The sequence below is a fragment of the Sminthopsis crassicaudata genome, chromosome 1 (assembly GCF_048593235.1).
Source record: "Sminthopsis crassicaudata isolate SCR6 chromosome 1, ASM4859323v1, whole genome shotgun sequence".
Classification (NCBI taxonomy): Eukaryota; Metazoa; Chordata; class Mammalia; order Dasyuromorphia; family Dasyuridae; genus Sminthopsis; species Sminthopsis crassicaudata.
Genome location: NC_133617.1, coordinates 286,758,660 through 286,777,076, shown reverse-complemented (window position 1 = coordinate 286,777,076; position 18,417 = coordinate 286,758,660).

Sequence of the window (18,417 nt, the reverse complement as noted above, 5' to 3'; positions counted from 1 at the left end):
CTAGGAGGCAAAGGAGCTAGGATTAAAACCAAGAATCACCTGTCCAACAAAACTTAGTATAATCCTTCCAAGAAAAAAAATTTATATTTAATGGAATAGGGGTATTTCAAGCATTTTTGATGAAAAGACCAGAGCTAAATAGAAAATCTGACATTCAAACAGAAGACTTGATGAAAATATTAAAAGGTAAACAGTAAAGAAAAAACATAAGGGATTCTAAAGGGTAAAATATTTACACTGCTAAGAACTTTATTGTGAGCATAGTTTGATGAAGTCTACATTGTCAAAGAAAATGGGTGTGGATTGATAAGAATGGGATGATCTCAAAAAATGAATTGAGAAAGAAAAAATGTACTGGAATTAGGTGGAAAAGGTAGGATGTGGAAAATTTTTCTCCAATAAAAGCAATATGCAAGAAAGGGCTTTTATAGAGGAGGCAGAAATGGTGAGGTGGCAAACATTGGAAATTGGTTCAAAGAGGAAATAATACATATATATGCCAAATTGATTATAGAAATGTATCTAATCCAACATGGAAGTAATAGGGGAAGATGATAAAAATATGGGAAAGGAAAATGATAAATTGGAAGGAATATGAAGGGAGGTAGTCATAAAAGGCAAAACAAACTTTTGAGGAGGGACCTGATAAAAATAGAAAGAGAAGAAGCTATGAAATTAAATCAGATGAGCTTATCCATAAAATATTAGTGGATTGCAAAATGTATTAGAAACAAGAATCTAATAGTACGTTGTTTATAAGAGATTCTCTGGAAACAGAAAAACATAGTTTAAAATAAAGGGCTGGAGCAGTATCTAATAAGCTTCAGTAGAAGCTTAACAAAAAAAGGCAAAAGATGCAGTAATGATCTCAGACAAAGCAAAAACAAAAATAAATCTAAATGAAAGAGATAATCAAGGAAACTATATTTTGCTAAACAGTACCACAGATAATTAAGTAATAGCCAAAAATTTAAGGGCAAATTTCTCTGATAAAGGTTTCATTTCTCAAAAAATAGTGGTGAACTTAATCAAATTTATATTTAAAAAATAAGTTATTCCCCAATTCATAAATGGTCAAAGGAAAACTACTGTGGAAAACAATTTGGAAGTAGATCCAGAGTCTAATAAAATGTTGCAGATATCCTTTGGCCCAGCAATGCTATTAATAAGTTTGGATCCCAAAGAGAACCAAAAAAAGGAAAAGGACTCACATATTAGATAAATAGATAGGATATAAGTTGCATAATAACTAGCATAATGGGCCTAGAGTCAGAAAGATCTAAGTTCAAATGCAGTCTCAGACACTTATTAGCTGTTTCAATTTTCTCATCTATAAAATGAGCTAGAGGAGGAAATGGCAAACTTCTTCAGTATTTTTGCCAAGAAAACCCTAAAAGGAGTCACAAAGAATTGTATACAACTGAAAAACAACTAGACAGCATCATAGGAGGGGGGTGTGTGTATATGTGTGTATAGATAGATAGATAGATAGATCAGCTCTTTTGCAGTGGCAAAGAATTGGACATGGACATTGAGGGGATGTTCATCATTTAAGGAATGGCTGACAAGTTGAGGCATATGGTTGTGATGGAATACTATTGTATTAAATGAAATGTTGAGGGGGATAGTTTCAGGAAAAAAAATGTAAGACATATAAACTGATACGAAGTAAAATGAAAAGAATTAGATCATTTACACAGAAAAAAACAGTGTATTAATGATAATCAATTATGAAAAATTTGACTAAAGAGTTCAATACAATTTGGATCCAAAGCAATTCCAAAAGATTCATGATTTTTTTAAAAAATGTTATCCAGATCCAGAAAAAGAATTGATGAACCCTGAGGATAAACCAAAGTATACTTCTCTTGCTTTTTTTTTTTTTGCTTTTTTGCATTATTGCTAAAGTGGAAATATACTTTGCATGACTTCACATGTATACTTCATGATATATAATTTTGTTTCCCTTTTCAGTGATTCTGGGAGAGTTATGAAGGAGAAAAAGAATTTAATATGCAAATTTAAAAAAGAAAATGTAATGTTCTCTTCTCTAAAATATAATCTTCTCTTGGAGCAGATTTCTTGGGGAGCTTCTGGAGGCAGCCTTAGTTTCAGTTCAGTTCAATAATCCCAAATGCAGCCAGGAGTCCAAATCCTTTACTATCTCTTTCCAAATCTTATCTCCTTCACTTGGGACTCCACTAGTTTTCTGGAGGCCTTGCAGATCTTGGTTTCAATGGTCTCCACAGGACAGCCTGCCTCTGCCTTCCTTCATTCTGCCCAACTTGTGAATCTCCTTGACTGAATACTGACTCTGAATCTCCCAAAGTCCTCTTTGGCCCTGAGAGCTTCTTGCTTATATGCTGCACACTGAGTACATACCAATCATTACATCACTAGGAAACCATTATTTGTTGTAAGATCAAATCAATGCTAAATTAGATTTAACCAATGTCTCCTCAATTCCACTCAGCACCATGTTTCAAATTCTGGCCCATAACATCTCCTTGTAGGATCAGATCAATCATACTGAACCATGGTAAAATAGATAATTATTGTCTCTATCCATTCCAGTGACTTGTAAGAATCCTAAGATCCCCCCCTTGTTTTTTATTTAGAACATAAGTGATCATGACCTCCCTGACTTCTCAAGGAGTTGAGAACCCCCCAAAAAGAAGATGATAACTCCTTCCCTGACTGCTCAAAAAAGAAGTGAAAACATCATAAAAAGAGGTGGTTACACCCTCCCTGACTCCTCAGGGAGATGAAAACATTAAAAGAAATGGGAAATCAAATCAGATTAGCAGGTTTCTGAAGGGGCTCACTTGAAACAGCTATATATAAATCCATCAATATGGGAGGTATTACATATAATTACATAAATTACATAAGCCCATAGTAACATAACACATGAAGATTTATACATGTCCATAAGTCCTAGAAATTGTCCAAAAGGAATCTATTGTCCATTAGTTCATGTGCCAGGAATCCAATAATTCCTGAAAGTTTTGAAGTCCTACAATAGTCTCATCTTGTGTTATGGAATCCAATGATTCCTGATGATTTTCAAGTCCTGCAACAATCTTATCTTGTGTTAGGGAATCCAATGATTCCTGCAGATCTTGTTCTTAGGTCTTCTCCTTTGTTTCCAGATTTTTCTCTTTTTCTGTCTCTCTATGATGGACAAGGCGAATACGACTCATTGGCACCCATCTGATTCCTTCTCCATCTATGGAGATACAAACAAACCCTACCCCCCAAGCTGTTAAACTATCTGGTCTCTTCCATTCACCATTTTCTGGGTCTCTCCACATCATCTAGCAATTATCTAAAGGCAGTGGAGCTGCTCATACTGGACACTGCCCTTCTGGTGGATTATAAAATCTGCTGGAGTCAGTGCACCTTTGTCAAAAATTTTAAAATCAATAGTAAAGAGAAGTAAATTTAGAAGTTCTCTAGGGTTACCTGTGACTCCCCCTTTCTTTTGTTTTTGGAGGAGTGTCTTAATGTCTCTGTTCCTTCTCTCTACTATTGCCTGACCTTGAGAATTAAAAGGTATGTCAGTGGTGTGTAAAATCTTATACTGTGCACAAAAGTGTGCAAAATGTTTAGAAGTATATGCAGGTCCATCATCTGTTTTTATTTCTTGTGGCACACCCATAATTGAAAATGCTTAGATAAGGAATTCAGTGACCACTCAGGCTATCTCTTTTGCTGTTGGCATTGCAAAACTGAATCCTGAAAAAGTATGTACCACAACATGGATAAAAGACAGAAGACCAAAAGATTTATAATGGGTCACATCCATTTGCCAGATTTCATTGGGTCTCAAATCACAAGGGTTCTTCCCTGGAGGGAGCGTAGGAGTGTGGAAAGGAAGGCAAGCTGTACAAATTTTTACTATGCTCCTAGCTTCCTCTTTTGCTATTCCAAATTGTAAACATAAAGCTCAATGTAGCCTGATGATATTTAGAATGAGATTCTTGGGCTTCCTGAAATAAAGGAGTACTGGCTAACATAGTTAAAAGACTATCTGCCTTTGAATTTCCATCAAAAATAGGACCTGGAAATCTACTATGTGAGTGGACATGCAAGACATAAATTTTACCTGGATGCTTTCTCACTTGCTCTTGAAGTTCCTTAAAGAGCTGATAAATATTAGAAGCTGCAAATTTTATTTGGGCTGTGGCAATTCTTTGTAGTACACCTGCTGAATAGGCTGAATCAGAAATTATATTTATATCTCCTGGATAAAAAGTAAGAGCTAGCATGATTACAAATAATTCATTCTGCTGAGTGGACTGAAAAGGAGTTCTGAGTACTCTCTTTATGGTTAAATCATGAGAGTATACAGCACAAATATTTTGTTTGGATGTGTCTGTAAAGATAGTTGGCCCTTTAAGAGGAACCTTAGAAACCTTTTCTTCAAAAATCCATTGCCAATTATGTAATAGTCAGGTTATCTTTGATGGAGACCCACGTGGCCCTATGTTGGGCACCAAAATGTAATGTTCTCTTCTCTAAAATATAATCTTTTCTTGGAGCAGATTTCTTGGGGAGCTTCTGGGCAGCCTTAGTTTCAGTTCAGTTCAATAATCCCAAATGCAGCCAGGAGTCCAAATCCTATATTGTCTCTTTCTAAATTTTATCTCCTTCACTTGGGACTCAACTAGTTTTCTAGAGGCCTTCTGGATCTTTTCAGGGTTCTCCACAGGACAACCTGCCACTGTCTTCCTTCATTCTGCCCAACTTGTGAATCTCCTTGACTGAATCCTGACTCTGAATCTCCCAAAGTCCTCTTTGGCCCTGAGAGCTTCTTGCTTATTTGCTGCATACTGAGTACATACCAATCATTTCATCACTAGGAAATCATTATTTGTTGTAGGATTAAATCAATGCTAAATTAGATTTAACCAATATCTCCTCAATTCCACTCAGTATCTTGTTTCAAGTTTTGGCCATAACATCTCCTTGTAGGATCAGATCAATCATACTGAACCATGCTAAATTAGATAATTATTGTCTCTATCCATTACCTTGTAAGAATCCTAACAGAAAGGAATATAAAGATAAGTAATATTTTTAAAGAAAGGAAAATAATCAGGGAATAAAACATAGACTTTGTTGTATATCCATAATTTCATTAGTTTGAATAATCTCCATGCCATTGCATTCTATACTTTCCTGTAGAATATGGTTATGGACTATACATAATTTCATACATCATCCATAAAGAGTCATCTCAATGAATGTGGAGTCCTTCATAGTCACCAAATTTCAGAGTTGAAGGAGATCTCTCCTATTCCACTTGCATCTGAATAAGAATTAACTTCAACAGCATATCCAACAATTTATTTCAAGTTCTTTGTTCATAGACCTCTGATAAGAGAAAGTCTATTCCAATTTTCTCTTTTGATATCTCCAATTCAGGGAAGATGTTTTATTTTTCCATTTTTTTCCCTAAGCCCACTTAAATTTTATATATCCAATTGATGGATTTTTTAAAAAAATTTTATCCCCATACCACACTTAAATCAGTCTTTTGCAATTTTCATTCATTGCTTCTAATGCTGTCTTACCTAGTGCTAAGAACAAATCTAATCCTCTTCCACAAAACCCTTCGAAAACTTAAAGACAATTATTATTATGTCACTCTTACTTCCTTCACCAAGTCTACTCCTTTTTGGGCTAATCTTCTTTAGTTTCTTCAACCAATTCTTATATAACCTGTTCTTGAAATATCTCATTGTATTGATTATTCACCAGATAATCAATGTGTCTTTTAAAATGTAGTGTGCAGAACTAAGACCCAGACAGAGAATAGTAAATCTGCTTTCTCCTTTGTGTTGGACTTTAAATATAGGTTAAGATTATATTAGGTTGGAGCAGCTAAATGGTGCAGTGGACAGAGCACTGCCCTTGGAGTTAGGAAGACTTGAGTTGAAATCAGGTCCCAGACACTTAATACTTGCTAGCTATGTGACTCTGGACAAGTTACTTAACTCCAACTGCCTCATCAAAAAAAGATTATATAAAGTTTTTTGACTGTCATGCAATGCTATTGACTACTGTCTTGGAGACTAAAATTTGCTGTCTATTAAAACCTCCAGATATCTTTTCAGATAAAACATTATCTAGTAAAGCCTCTTGTCCTACTTGTGACCCATGTTTTACTTGCAACATTAATATTCTGAACTCAAGTATTACATATGACATGTAGTCACACAAAATTTAATCTTATCTTTTGCCCAAAACTATACAAAGAACTTTCATATTCTCATGATGTCACCTATCGTGTTCACTACTTTTTTCAGTTTTGTGTCACTTGCAAATTTGATAAGCAATCCATCTAAATCTTCTACTTGTTTATTTAATAAGGATGCATGAAGTAATAATAAACTATATAATAAATCTCTCTTGTTTTTCATTTTCATTAAAGTTAAATATATTTCATGAACTAAGTAAAAAGGGAGTTATCACTTTAGGCTGTGAAATGAAGAAGGTTTCGTGAAAAAAGTGGTCATTGAACTGAGCCTTGAAGGAAGAAATGGAATTCAACTGTTGAACAACCATTTCTGATGCATGCACAAAAGAAATCATGTGAAAATTTCATTTAAGTGAGACAGGGAGGGCAAATCTAGGAAACAGTAGAGTTTCATTTGGCTACATTATAGAATATGTGAAATAAGAGTAAAGACATAATATGAAGGCAGATATTGAGAGTTTTGAAGGAAAGGCAAAACAAGGCAAGAAACATTTAACACATAGGAATACAGCAAAAACAAAACAAACAAACAGACAAACAAACAAAAAACAGCCACTTCTTTCAAGAAGCTTACAATCTAGTTGAGAGGAAAAAAGAACAAAAAGGAACTGGAAAGCAGAAGGGGGATTAATATTTTTTCATCCCCAAAGTATTTTTTTTATGTCAAAAAGTTAAAAATAGGAATTTGGTCTCTAAAGATATAAATACTTCTGGTCTTTATAAAGTTAGTTATGAGAAATATTTTGAAAGTATATAAAACAGTAGTAGATAGCATTAAGGATCAATATTGTCTTTTAAGTAGCAAGTAGACTTTGGGATGGCATAGCATTGAAGTTCAGAAAATCTGAAGCCAAGTATTCTGGCCATTTTTTCTAGTCTTTAGAATATAACATTCTTTTATCAATGCCTATTTTGCTGTTACTTTAGCTTTCATTAGATCAGTTAGAGAATAGTCTTATCTTAATTCTTATTTCTTTAGCATTCCATTACCTGTCATCAGAACTGGCTATAACATTTAATTCCTTTTCTCACCTTTTCCTAGAATTTCCCATGGTTTTCCCCATTTTTTAATACAGCTTCCATTTTTTAATAAAGAAAAGGGAACACCATAATGATCTGATAAATCTGCTTGTTTGAGTTTTTTAATCCCTTCTACAAAACCAAAAATATCTCAGAAATGCTAAAACTATGCCTTTGAGAGACACAGAAATCCAAGAAAGAAAGTGAAAGTCCTTGAAATGTGAATGAAAGCTTCCTAATGTAATCTTTTTTTTTATTCAGATTATGCAAAATAGTCATTATACATGTGTCCTTCACTCTACTATCTGGGATAGAGTTGTTTAAATTTCAATTCACTCATAATGCATATATTACCTCCAAATTCCTGTTCACAGATTGTTTGTCTAATTATGGGTTTTTCCTAACACTTAAAAACATAAATAAAATAAGCCTTTGGGGTATTTGAAACATATTGTGTCGTCTTAAAAGCACCTTAGATGTAGTTTTTTGATATTCTGAGGCAAGACTTTTATCATTTCTACTTTGTGTCTGAAATACATTAAAACCTCAAGATACATTTTTTTCAAGTTCTATGAAATCAAATTTAAGAGGCACAAAGGCATCATGTCAGTGGGTTTCTTCGGCAGCTGCACATTTTGATTGTCCACTAAAGAATGCCCATGCTGCTGAACAATCAACTTCAGATCTTCCAGCTGTGTATTCAAATAAAGAGAAGAGAAAGAAAAGAGCAGGAACATGCTCTGAAGACAATGCACAATGAAGTCAACTGATCCAGGTCCTGCTTGTTACTTAAAATATGGAATTTACCCTTACTGCTTTCTATTATTGTTCCATTAATTTATATAATTCATGAGCAAACCAAAAACTTGTTCAAATGCCTGTCTCATAACTTGCTTTATAATGACCAGAAAAATTCATAAATTTAGAGAACCAAATTTTTCCTTTAGGCATTTATTAGCATTAATTCTTTGGAGATATTAAAATATATGTGCAAGTATCTCATTTGGGGACTTATTATTTTATGTGTATTTCATTAAGAATGCATGATCAGGTATTTTTTAAATTTGGGGGGGGTAGGATTTTCAATTTCCATCATTCATCTTCAAATGTCTTTAAATATGTTTTTAAAATCCCTTTCTCTTCAGCAACTACTCTCTATGGCAATCTCCTGTCTGCAAAGGTCATTTACTATCAGGTTTACTGTATACGCCTAATTTTATATTGTGTAATAAATCTTCAACAACCCCTATATGTGACAAGTCTGAAGGTTCAATCAGAGGTTGGATGTATCAATGTTTAATGCATCTCTCAATAAAAAATTAGCACGTGTCTTCAACGAAAATAAATGTTCTTGTTTTATGTGGTCTATTTTACAAGACTATTAAAATGATTTTATTATAGTTTTAGTATTCAGATAGTATCATAACAAAGTTAACCATTAGATTTAACAAAGTAAAATAAAATATTCACCATGATCATATATCCTTTGAAAATGTCTTAGATTCTTAAAATACACACAACACATACAATACACAAACACAAACACATATAATACCAAAAAATTAAAGGCCATTTAAGTACATTTTTTAAAATCACTGAATTTTTGTCTATATAAAATGAAAATATTCACAGCTTTTTTTTAGGAAAATATTATCTTACATTTTAAAAATGAGATTTTTAAAAAGAAATTAATTCTTTTGTTCTACCTTTGTGTTTAAGGAAAACATTTTTTCCAAGTACTTAACTCAGCCTGGCAACTGTGACATTGATGAAAATTGTAGAATTATTTACCAAATTCCCCATTCCTTCATAACTTATGTTAGGTATCACCTCATATCTTATAATGTTCATTTCTACTTTCTCTGATTGAATTGTGTCTTTCCAACTTGAAAGCTTAAGACAAAAAAATTGAATCAGAGGATGTAATTGTACTTGTCTCAGCGTGTTTAACAAAAGTGGTTCATTGTGGTAGTTGAAAATATTTTCAAAATCAAACTTTAAAAAGTATCATTAAATATCTTAATGGATATTAAGACCAAATACTCTCAAATTAATTTTAAACTAACTCCATCTAAAATATGTGAAAGCAAGAGTTTGTCAGAGAGATGCTGAAAATGTGTTAAATGGATGTATTTGAAATCAAGATAAAAAGGAAAACATATTAAAGTGGACATAATTTTAAAATTGGCTATGGTCATTTAAAGGGAAAATGTAAGCTGGCCTCCTGATAAAATCAGATGGCTCTCATATTCAGCCATTTAAGTCAATGAAATTCCTAATGGTTTTACTTGCACTGTGGTGAATTTACTATAAATCCCACTAGTGTGACAGATTCAATCAGTCCATTTGTTGGAATGACAGGTCATATTTGCAGCAGAATGATCCAGCACCAAATATTTCAAAAATCACTAAAGATATTAAAAGTGACAAAGAATGCAAAGAGCAAGAAAATAGCGGTCAGCTTGTGGATTACAATTCCAGCAATAAAAGAAGTCATATAGATAACCACAAAATTACCTTTAAGTTGCTGCTGAGAAACAAACTGCTGTCAAAATTATAAATTAAGAAGAGTTTGTACTTTAATGAGATTCTACTAACTTTGACAATAGCCACTTGAGTGAAATTCTTCTATACTCATAGTCTGCATCCTAATTTCTATTGGGAGGCAGTGCAATGTATAGGGAAGAGCCTTCATTCACTGGATTTGATGAAACCAGAATACCTGGTTTCACTACGACCTTGGAAAAGTCACTTAAGCTCTTAGAGCCTCAATTTCTTTATTTATAAAATGAGGATAATGCATTTCTATGTAGGTGATTTTATATGTGTAGGTAATTTTAGGTGAAATAATGAACTTGTAAACACTTGGAAAATCCCAAGGCATTGAACACATTTAAGGTATTATTAATTTCTCTGGAATTCAAAACTCTTTATAATATAGCTCCAATTAACCTTTCTAGACTTATTACTACTTACTCTTCATGCATTTTTTTCATGCAGTTAAATTGTCCTATTTGTTTTCCTCACCCAGCATATTCACATATACACATTAATATACTGAGCCTAGTCCTACATTACCAATTGCCTAGTAGACATTGCAAACTGAATTTCCTATAAAAATCTCAATGTTGATGTATCCCTAGCATCTTTCATCAAAACCCCACACCTCTGTTGAAGTTCTCTATTACTATTGAAGGTGCCAACATCCCTCTGGTCATTCAATTTTACCAGAGAGATTCATCCTCAACTCCTCACACCCATTTCAAGTATTAAATCAGTTACCATATATTGCTGTTTCTATCTATACATCATCTCCTTATTGCCACTTACTCTACACATACCACAATTCAAGCTCTCATCACTTTTGGGAGTTTGCCCATGACAACTTCTTATAATTAAATATCCTTAGTTTTCAAAAATCAATTAGTTCATGAACTGCCACCATTTATATCACATATCTGTTCCTGACAATGAACTTGTTCCCTGCCTACTATAGAATTTGAGGAGGTTCATAAGATGACCAGCTCATTTTACAAATGATGAAACTGAGGCCCAGAAACATTAAGTGACTTGCCTAAAATCATAAAAGCAGTATGTAGTAGAATTGGGATGTAAATGCAGATTTTTGTACTGTACAATATGCCATCCTATCACTTAGCTGAGACTCCCCCATTAACAAGACTCACTATTAAGGTTATTTGTCATAACATGTCTTTTCCTCTTCCTCTCCAAAAAAGCAAACTTTTCCAGATATCAAAAACCACTATTTCTGTGGACTATGGAAGTGTTTTATGGGTTCTTTCCACATTTTACATTATTTCATCATTTCAGTCATAGTTAATATCAGTAGACAGAATTATTATAATGTATTTTGCTCAAGATTTTCATTTGTAAATTTCATTGCTTTGATGTTGTAATATTGGGAACTTTCTGCATGATAACCCATAATTTAAACAACTCTTCAATAAATGGTTTGCCTTCCATACTCATAGTTGGTTATTGTTGAATTGTTTTATGTTACACAACCTGATAGGATTGGGTTTTTTCCTCATAACATATTTTTTGATTGCTATGGTCCCAACAAAGTGAACCTATTCACATACTGCCAAACACTTTTTACTACTAATTATTCAGATGTCCATACTTGAGCCATTGGCTTTGACCCAGAGCTTATAAATATAATGTGTGTAATATTCAAACCTTAAGGTAGCAAACATGCACATTTTAGCTACTGAAATTAGTAGCTAATTATTGCCATTATTATTACTATTATAGTACCCACTTGAAGCTCAGGACTATACCAAATACATATTTATATGTGCCAAGGACAAGTAATTGTTAATTCTAAACTGCTGATATGACTTCATAAAAGTTAGCTCCTACAAACTTTCCCACCAACTTGTTTTCCATAGAAGCTAATACCCCCAAACCTAAAACAGAGTCAGCTCTGAGGATTAACTCAGAGATGAGCTTCCTAGATTATTTCCTTTTACATTCTCCCTAGCATTAATTTAATGCTGATTTTGCTCTGAATTAAACATATCTCTGATGATGTTCTATACCACATGATCATCATTTGTTTGGTTCTCACTGATACACAAAGCCAAGAGAAGATTTTTTCATATTCCTTGTTATCCATGCTTTGTCCACATTTTTTCTTAGCCACTACTACTAAAAACACATCTATTCTCTTGATATTTATGACATCAATTTATAATACTCTTTACTGATCTTAATCAGTATTATTCTATTCATTTCCAGGACCCTCATGTCATTCAACTTAGGCATCTTGGCAAAATATTTTTCTCATTTACTCCAATCCTGATAATGATAATGGACAGAGATTAAAAAAAGAGACAGAGTGAGAAAGACAGAGACACACATAAAGAGACAAAGACAGATAGAGACAGAATGAAAGACAGAGAGAGACAGAGATTGAGAAACAGAGACAGAAACAGAGAAAGAACAATTACTAATTTTCATGAGGTTTGCAAAATGCTTTACATATATTATTTCATTGGATCTTGTGGGGTAAGTGCTATTAATAACCTAATTCTACAAATGAGGAAACTAAATGGTTGTAAGTGAGATGCCCTGAGATGGTAAATAATCAGATATAGATTACACATGAATAATTACGTAAAACTTTCCATATTAATCATTTTGTACAAAAAGATTTGAACAAAAGAAAAAAAATAAAGAAAAAATGCAAAAGAAAGCATTTTCCAGCATGTATTCAAATAAGAACAGCTAAATCATTCATAATTTTTCACTGAACAATATTGCTGTTACTGTATACAATATTCTCCTAGTTCTGTCTACTTTTTTTGTGCACCAGTTCATGTAAGTCTTTCCAAGTCTTTTTTGAAATCATCTTGGTTGCTATTTCTGATAGCACAATAATTTCCCATTATAATCATATATCACAGCTTCTTTAATCATCCCCTAATTGATGAGGACTTCTAAAAAGAGCTGTTATTAATATTTTTACAAATATATACTTCCTTCCCTTTTCTGTATGTCTTTAGGATAGAGGCCTAATTGTGGTATTGTTGAATCAAATATTATGCAGTTTTATAGCCCTTTGAGCATAGTTTCAAATTGTTCTACAGAATGTTTGAATCAGTTGACAACTCCATTAAAAGTTTATTAATGTCCCAGTTTTTCAAATCTCCTCCAACTTCTAATATTTTCCTTTTTTGACATATTAATCAATCTGATAGGTATGAGGTGATACTTTCAGAGTTGTTTTAATTTGCATTTTTCTAATCAATAATGATTTAGAGAATTTTATATGACTAGAGGTAGTTTTTGATTTCTTTGGTAATTGCCTGTTCCTATCCTTTGACCATTTATCAATTGGGGAATGACTTATATTTTTATAAATTTGACTCAGTTATCTAAGAATTTGAGAAATAAGACCTTTATCAGAGTTACTTGTTGCAATTCCCCTCCCCATTTTTCTGCTTTCCTTCTAATTTTGGTTGCATTTGGTTTTGTTTGTGCAAACCCTTTATAATTGTGTGTGATCAAATTATTTTATATTTTGTAATGCTCTCTATATTTTCTTTAATCCAAACTTCTTCCCTTATAAATAAATTTAACAGATAAGCTATTCCATACTCTTTCAATTTGCTTATGGTATCATCCTGTATGTGTAAATCATATATCTGTTTTGATCTTAATGAGTGTGAGATGTTACTATATACTAGTTACTGCCATACTATTTCTAATTTCCCCGTCAGTTTTTGTCAAATAATGAGTTTTTGTTCCAAAACTTCGACTTGGGGTTTATCATATACCAGATTATTATGATAACATACTATAATTTATACCTAATCTATTCTACTGATTTATAAATCATTTTCTTTGTCAGTACCAGATTATTTTGGTAATTGCCATTTTACAAAACAGTTTTGAGATACAATACAACCAGACCACATTCTTTCACATTTTTTTCCATTTGATTGATTTGATATCCTTGAGCTCAGGAATAAAAGGTCATAATTTTAGGGACTGGAAAAGGAAAAATGACATGTATAAGTTCTATCAAACTAAAAGAAGTTAATAGAACTCTTTTGCAAAAATGTATATGCCAATAAATACCTAAATTCCTTCCTTTGTAATCATTGCTTGGTAATATGTTATCCCCAACTCACACCCACCATGAAACTTTCAATTGTTATTTTTTGGACAATTAAATTATTAAATTATTATTTAAATTATTAAATTATTATTAAATTATTAAATAAAATAATATAAAATAAATAAAATATTAAATAAAATTATTATTTAAAGAATATGGTATCATAGTATAGGACTATAGACAATATAGGGAGTAGAAACAAGGAGCAGAGAATAGGAATATGCCCTGCAGAAATGCATCTTGGCCATAAGTATTTCCTAAGTGGATAATGATATACTATCACACGATATACAGTATCAAAGTACACCAAAAAGATGTATGATTTAAAAAAAAAAAAAAGTTTGGTCAGTCATATCTAAGAATGAAAGATAAGCAATGGAAAGTTCACATTTCATTGATATCCAAGAGGTACAAGGAGATCTAAAAATATTACCCCACCATATTGAGTTTAATACTCTTTTCCCTCACACTTCCAATCTCATAAACAGGTGATATTCATAAGATAACATGAGCAAGAGATGCCTACAATCAGGCCTTCATTGAATTATCAAAATCTTGAAGTTATAAATTAGATAAAGCATTTAAAGAGCACCTAGTGCCCCTTTTTAAAAAGCTATTTGAAGCAGCTAAGTAGAACAGTATTTAGAAGACTAGACTTGAAATTAAATCTAATGCTTGATGCAGTTGGAACCCTGAAAAATTGCTATATAAACATGAGTTATACAGTATTTTAAGTTGTGCAATAATCTTTGTTCACAATAATCCTGGGACACAGGTAACATGATATAACATGATGATTTATTTCATAAATGAAGAAGCTGAGATAACTTCATCATGATCACACAGCTAGTCAAAGATGGGATTTGAAGACAAGTCCTTCTCAGTTCTTGTGTAATGGAATCTTAGCCCTTTATTTGGAATCAAGGGATATAGGTCAGAATCTATACATTACTACTTATTAGTCCTGTGACCATGAAAAGTCATTTCACAACTTTCTTTTCTGTTTAATTCCCCTTCTGGGGCATCCTATGTGTAGTTGTCCTCATAGGTTGGGTACTTGGGAAGATAATTAACAAAGATTTTGCTTTTATTTTGCTCTTACTTCTAAACCTGTAACTTATTAGTCCCCATTAACGTGAGCTGACAAGCAAGAGTCTCTTTTTTTTTCCTTGCTAGTGATTTATTTTTTTGTTTTGTTTATTAAAACTTTTTTTTTCTTTTTGAAACATATGCATAGATAATTTTCAACATTTACCCTTGCAAAACTTTGTGTTCCACTTTTTTCCCTCCCTTCCCCTTACCCCTCCCCCAGGTGGCAAGTAATCCAACATATGCTAAACATGTGCAATTCTTCTATACATATTTCCATAATTAGCTGCACAAAAAAAAAATCTGATCAAAAAGAAAAAATGAGAAAGAAAACAAAATTCAAGCAAACACTAAAAAAGTGAAAATAGTATGTTGTTATCCACACTCAGTCCCCATAGTCCTCTGGGTGCAGATGACTCTCTTAATCACAAGGAACTGGTCTGAATCACAAGAGAATCTTTTTTTCTTGGAGAAAGGAGAAGGTATTTATTATAAGAAAGGTACTTGCAAAACATCTCCCAAAACCCTGAGATTTCCCTTTCCAGTGAATAGACACTATATGATTAGGAAGAGTCAACAACCCAGAATTACATTATGAGCAAGGCATCCGCTTAGGGAACACATATGGCCAAGATAGTATGAAGTTCTAATACCTTTTCTCTTCTCGTGGTGGCATTTGGCTCCCTCTCTGCAGCATTTCTGCTGAGCATATTCCTGTTCTCAGTTCCTTATTTCTACTCCCTACAGTGTCTATAGCCCTATAGCTTCTTATACTGGTTAAGTAGTTCCACTAAAAAAAAATTACCCTGACAAGTGACAAAGGAGGAAGTAGAAAAATACTCTTTATTCTAAAGGCAAAGTATGATTTTTTTTTTCTGTAGATTTGATTCTTTCTATCATTGTCTCTCCTCTCACCTAATAAAGATTGCATAGTATATTTTGAAGGTCACTTTAAATTATGTCAAATTTTGAGGCAAGAATTTTTTGATATGTCTTCAAGGAAAAACCAAATGCAAACATTTCTTTAAACTTTAATGGCACAGCACTTCATTTTTCCTGTTATCTGCCTTTTATATTCTTCAATTTCATCATATGGAAGTGGGTGAGAATAATTCGATCATAGATAACCTAACATATCCCTCTCTCCACCATGTTTATAAAATGAAGAGATTGGATAAAGTGACTTTTAAGGTTGTTCCAGTTCTAAATCTTATTATCTCTGAGAATAGAAAAAGGGAAAGGAATTATCCCAATTTCTCTGCCCTTTCTACACCCCATCTGAAGTATTATGTTCATCTCTTGCTGACACATTTTTAAAAGGAAATTGACAAGTTGGAAAGCACCCAAAATAGGAAAACCAGAATAGCAGTGATATGTTGAAGATACTAGTGATAGCCTAGAGAATGAAAAACTTGGTTAAGGAAACACTCAATCCTCAAATATTTGAATCTCTCCTTTATGGAAAAGGTATTAGGCTGCTGTATGATCCAGAGTAAAAAATCATAATGAATATCCAGAAATTACATGGAAGTTGAGATTATCTCTAGATAACAAACTGATTTTGATCTAAATCTAAAATTTAGATCTAAACTTAAAATTTCATCTGGTTTTATGATTCTACTACCTCAATTTATATGGGATCCCTAAAGGGAATAACATGGACTAGTTCTCTACATTCCTTACCCAACTTCTCATTACACTACTCTGTATCTTTTTAATATTTGTTAAAACTTATGGATATTAAGATTGGTCGCATAAGGTATGGCCATGTCTTCTGGATAGGTCATTAGTCATTCAGGAAGATCTGAGCAGTGAACAACAGGAAGTGGCCATGATAGGTGCTTGGGATATCAAGAGTATGACAAAAAGCAATAAGCAAAGATTAAAGTAGGAAAGTAGTCTTTTAGTTTGGGGCATAGAGGATTTCTTCAAAGACTAGGAAAAACAATAAATTCAAGCACAAACTGAATAAATCCTATCGCAGATATTAATAGATTAGATTCACTAATTGGTTAGATAACATCAGAGGTCTTAATATTCTATGATTCTGAGCTCCTCAAAATACTGTGCTTTCAGAAAATAGACGGTAAAATAAGATAGCTAAGCAGGTTTATAGATTTTTAGTAGCAAGTAACCAAGGCTTTGCCATGGGGCCTAGGATTATAGTCCCTAGCAATACTGAGAGCATCCAGGTAGGGCTCCAGTCTTATAGAAAGTAGAATATCAGGCAGGCCAGATAGCCTAAAATATAGAGAAATGAGTCCAACCCCATTATTAGGTTTAGGAAAATGATACATATATTGAAGAAGTAAAGAGTTCCCTTAGTATAATTAGGGCACAAAAGATCACTGCATCATTACCAGCAAAGTGAACTTGAAACAGCTCTTGAGCTATGTAGCAATGGGTCTTTATCTTTCTTGCACAAAAATTGAACTGCTTCTAGGCTCTGGAGAAGGGCAGAACCTGCAGCTGAGTTAAAGGGATGTGTGAGGAGCAAGAAGAGTCAGGTACAGTCAGAAACAGTCTTAACTCACAGCTCAGTCCTGTCTTTAGGATTCTTTTGTAGTTAGTTCTCTGGTTTGCTAACTCTGCAGTTTATGCTTTTTCCTAGCATGGCTTTCTGCTAACAAAATTGGCTTTCTTAAATTGCTCTGTTTCTAAGGAATGTTTCTCTTTTAAATAGCGTAATATTTAAATACGGCATAGCATCCTACAAGGCAGTTCTTAATTATGCAGTATGATTTCATAATAGAAATATATAGATATAAGTAAAAAGTGAATAAGAAATCACTGTTTGGAAGCAGAGGATTATTAGACAGTGTTAAATGACTTTCTTGCCCTCACCCTAATCACTAGCAAGCAGATGGATGCTTTATTAAGGGAAAAGGAGAAGCTTGTCTGAAAGGACTCTACTGGTCACAACATTAAAATTTTATAGTAAATGTGTTTGTTTTTCTAATCCAATGAGAAATGTATTGAGTGAACCTTATTTTTTTTTTAATTTCTCTTCCTATCAATATGGAGGAAGAGATTTAAATAAAGGGAAATACAGTAAATATGATATTCCATGTCTGACTTTTATGGATATATATATATATGTATATATATATATATATATATATATATATATATATTTGTGTTTTTCTGCAGAATTGATATCAATACACGTAACCCCATGAGCATTGGCTTTGTTTGGTACATATAGATGCTGCCGTTACAGATGCAGATAGCAACCTCTACCTTTATTTTTGCCATGTAGTTTTTTCACCCACATTTTACCATAAGTACAACATAGAATATCTACCCATTCTTGAAGGTTTTCCTCCTCATTCTTATTGTCCACTTTTATCAACGTTATTTTATTTTTATTCTTTTTTTGATGAAATTAAGTTAGAAA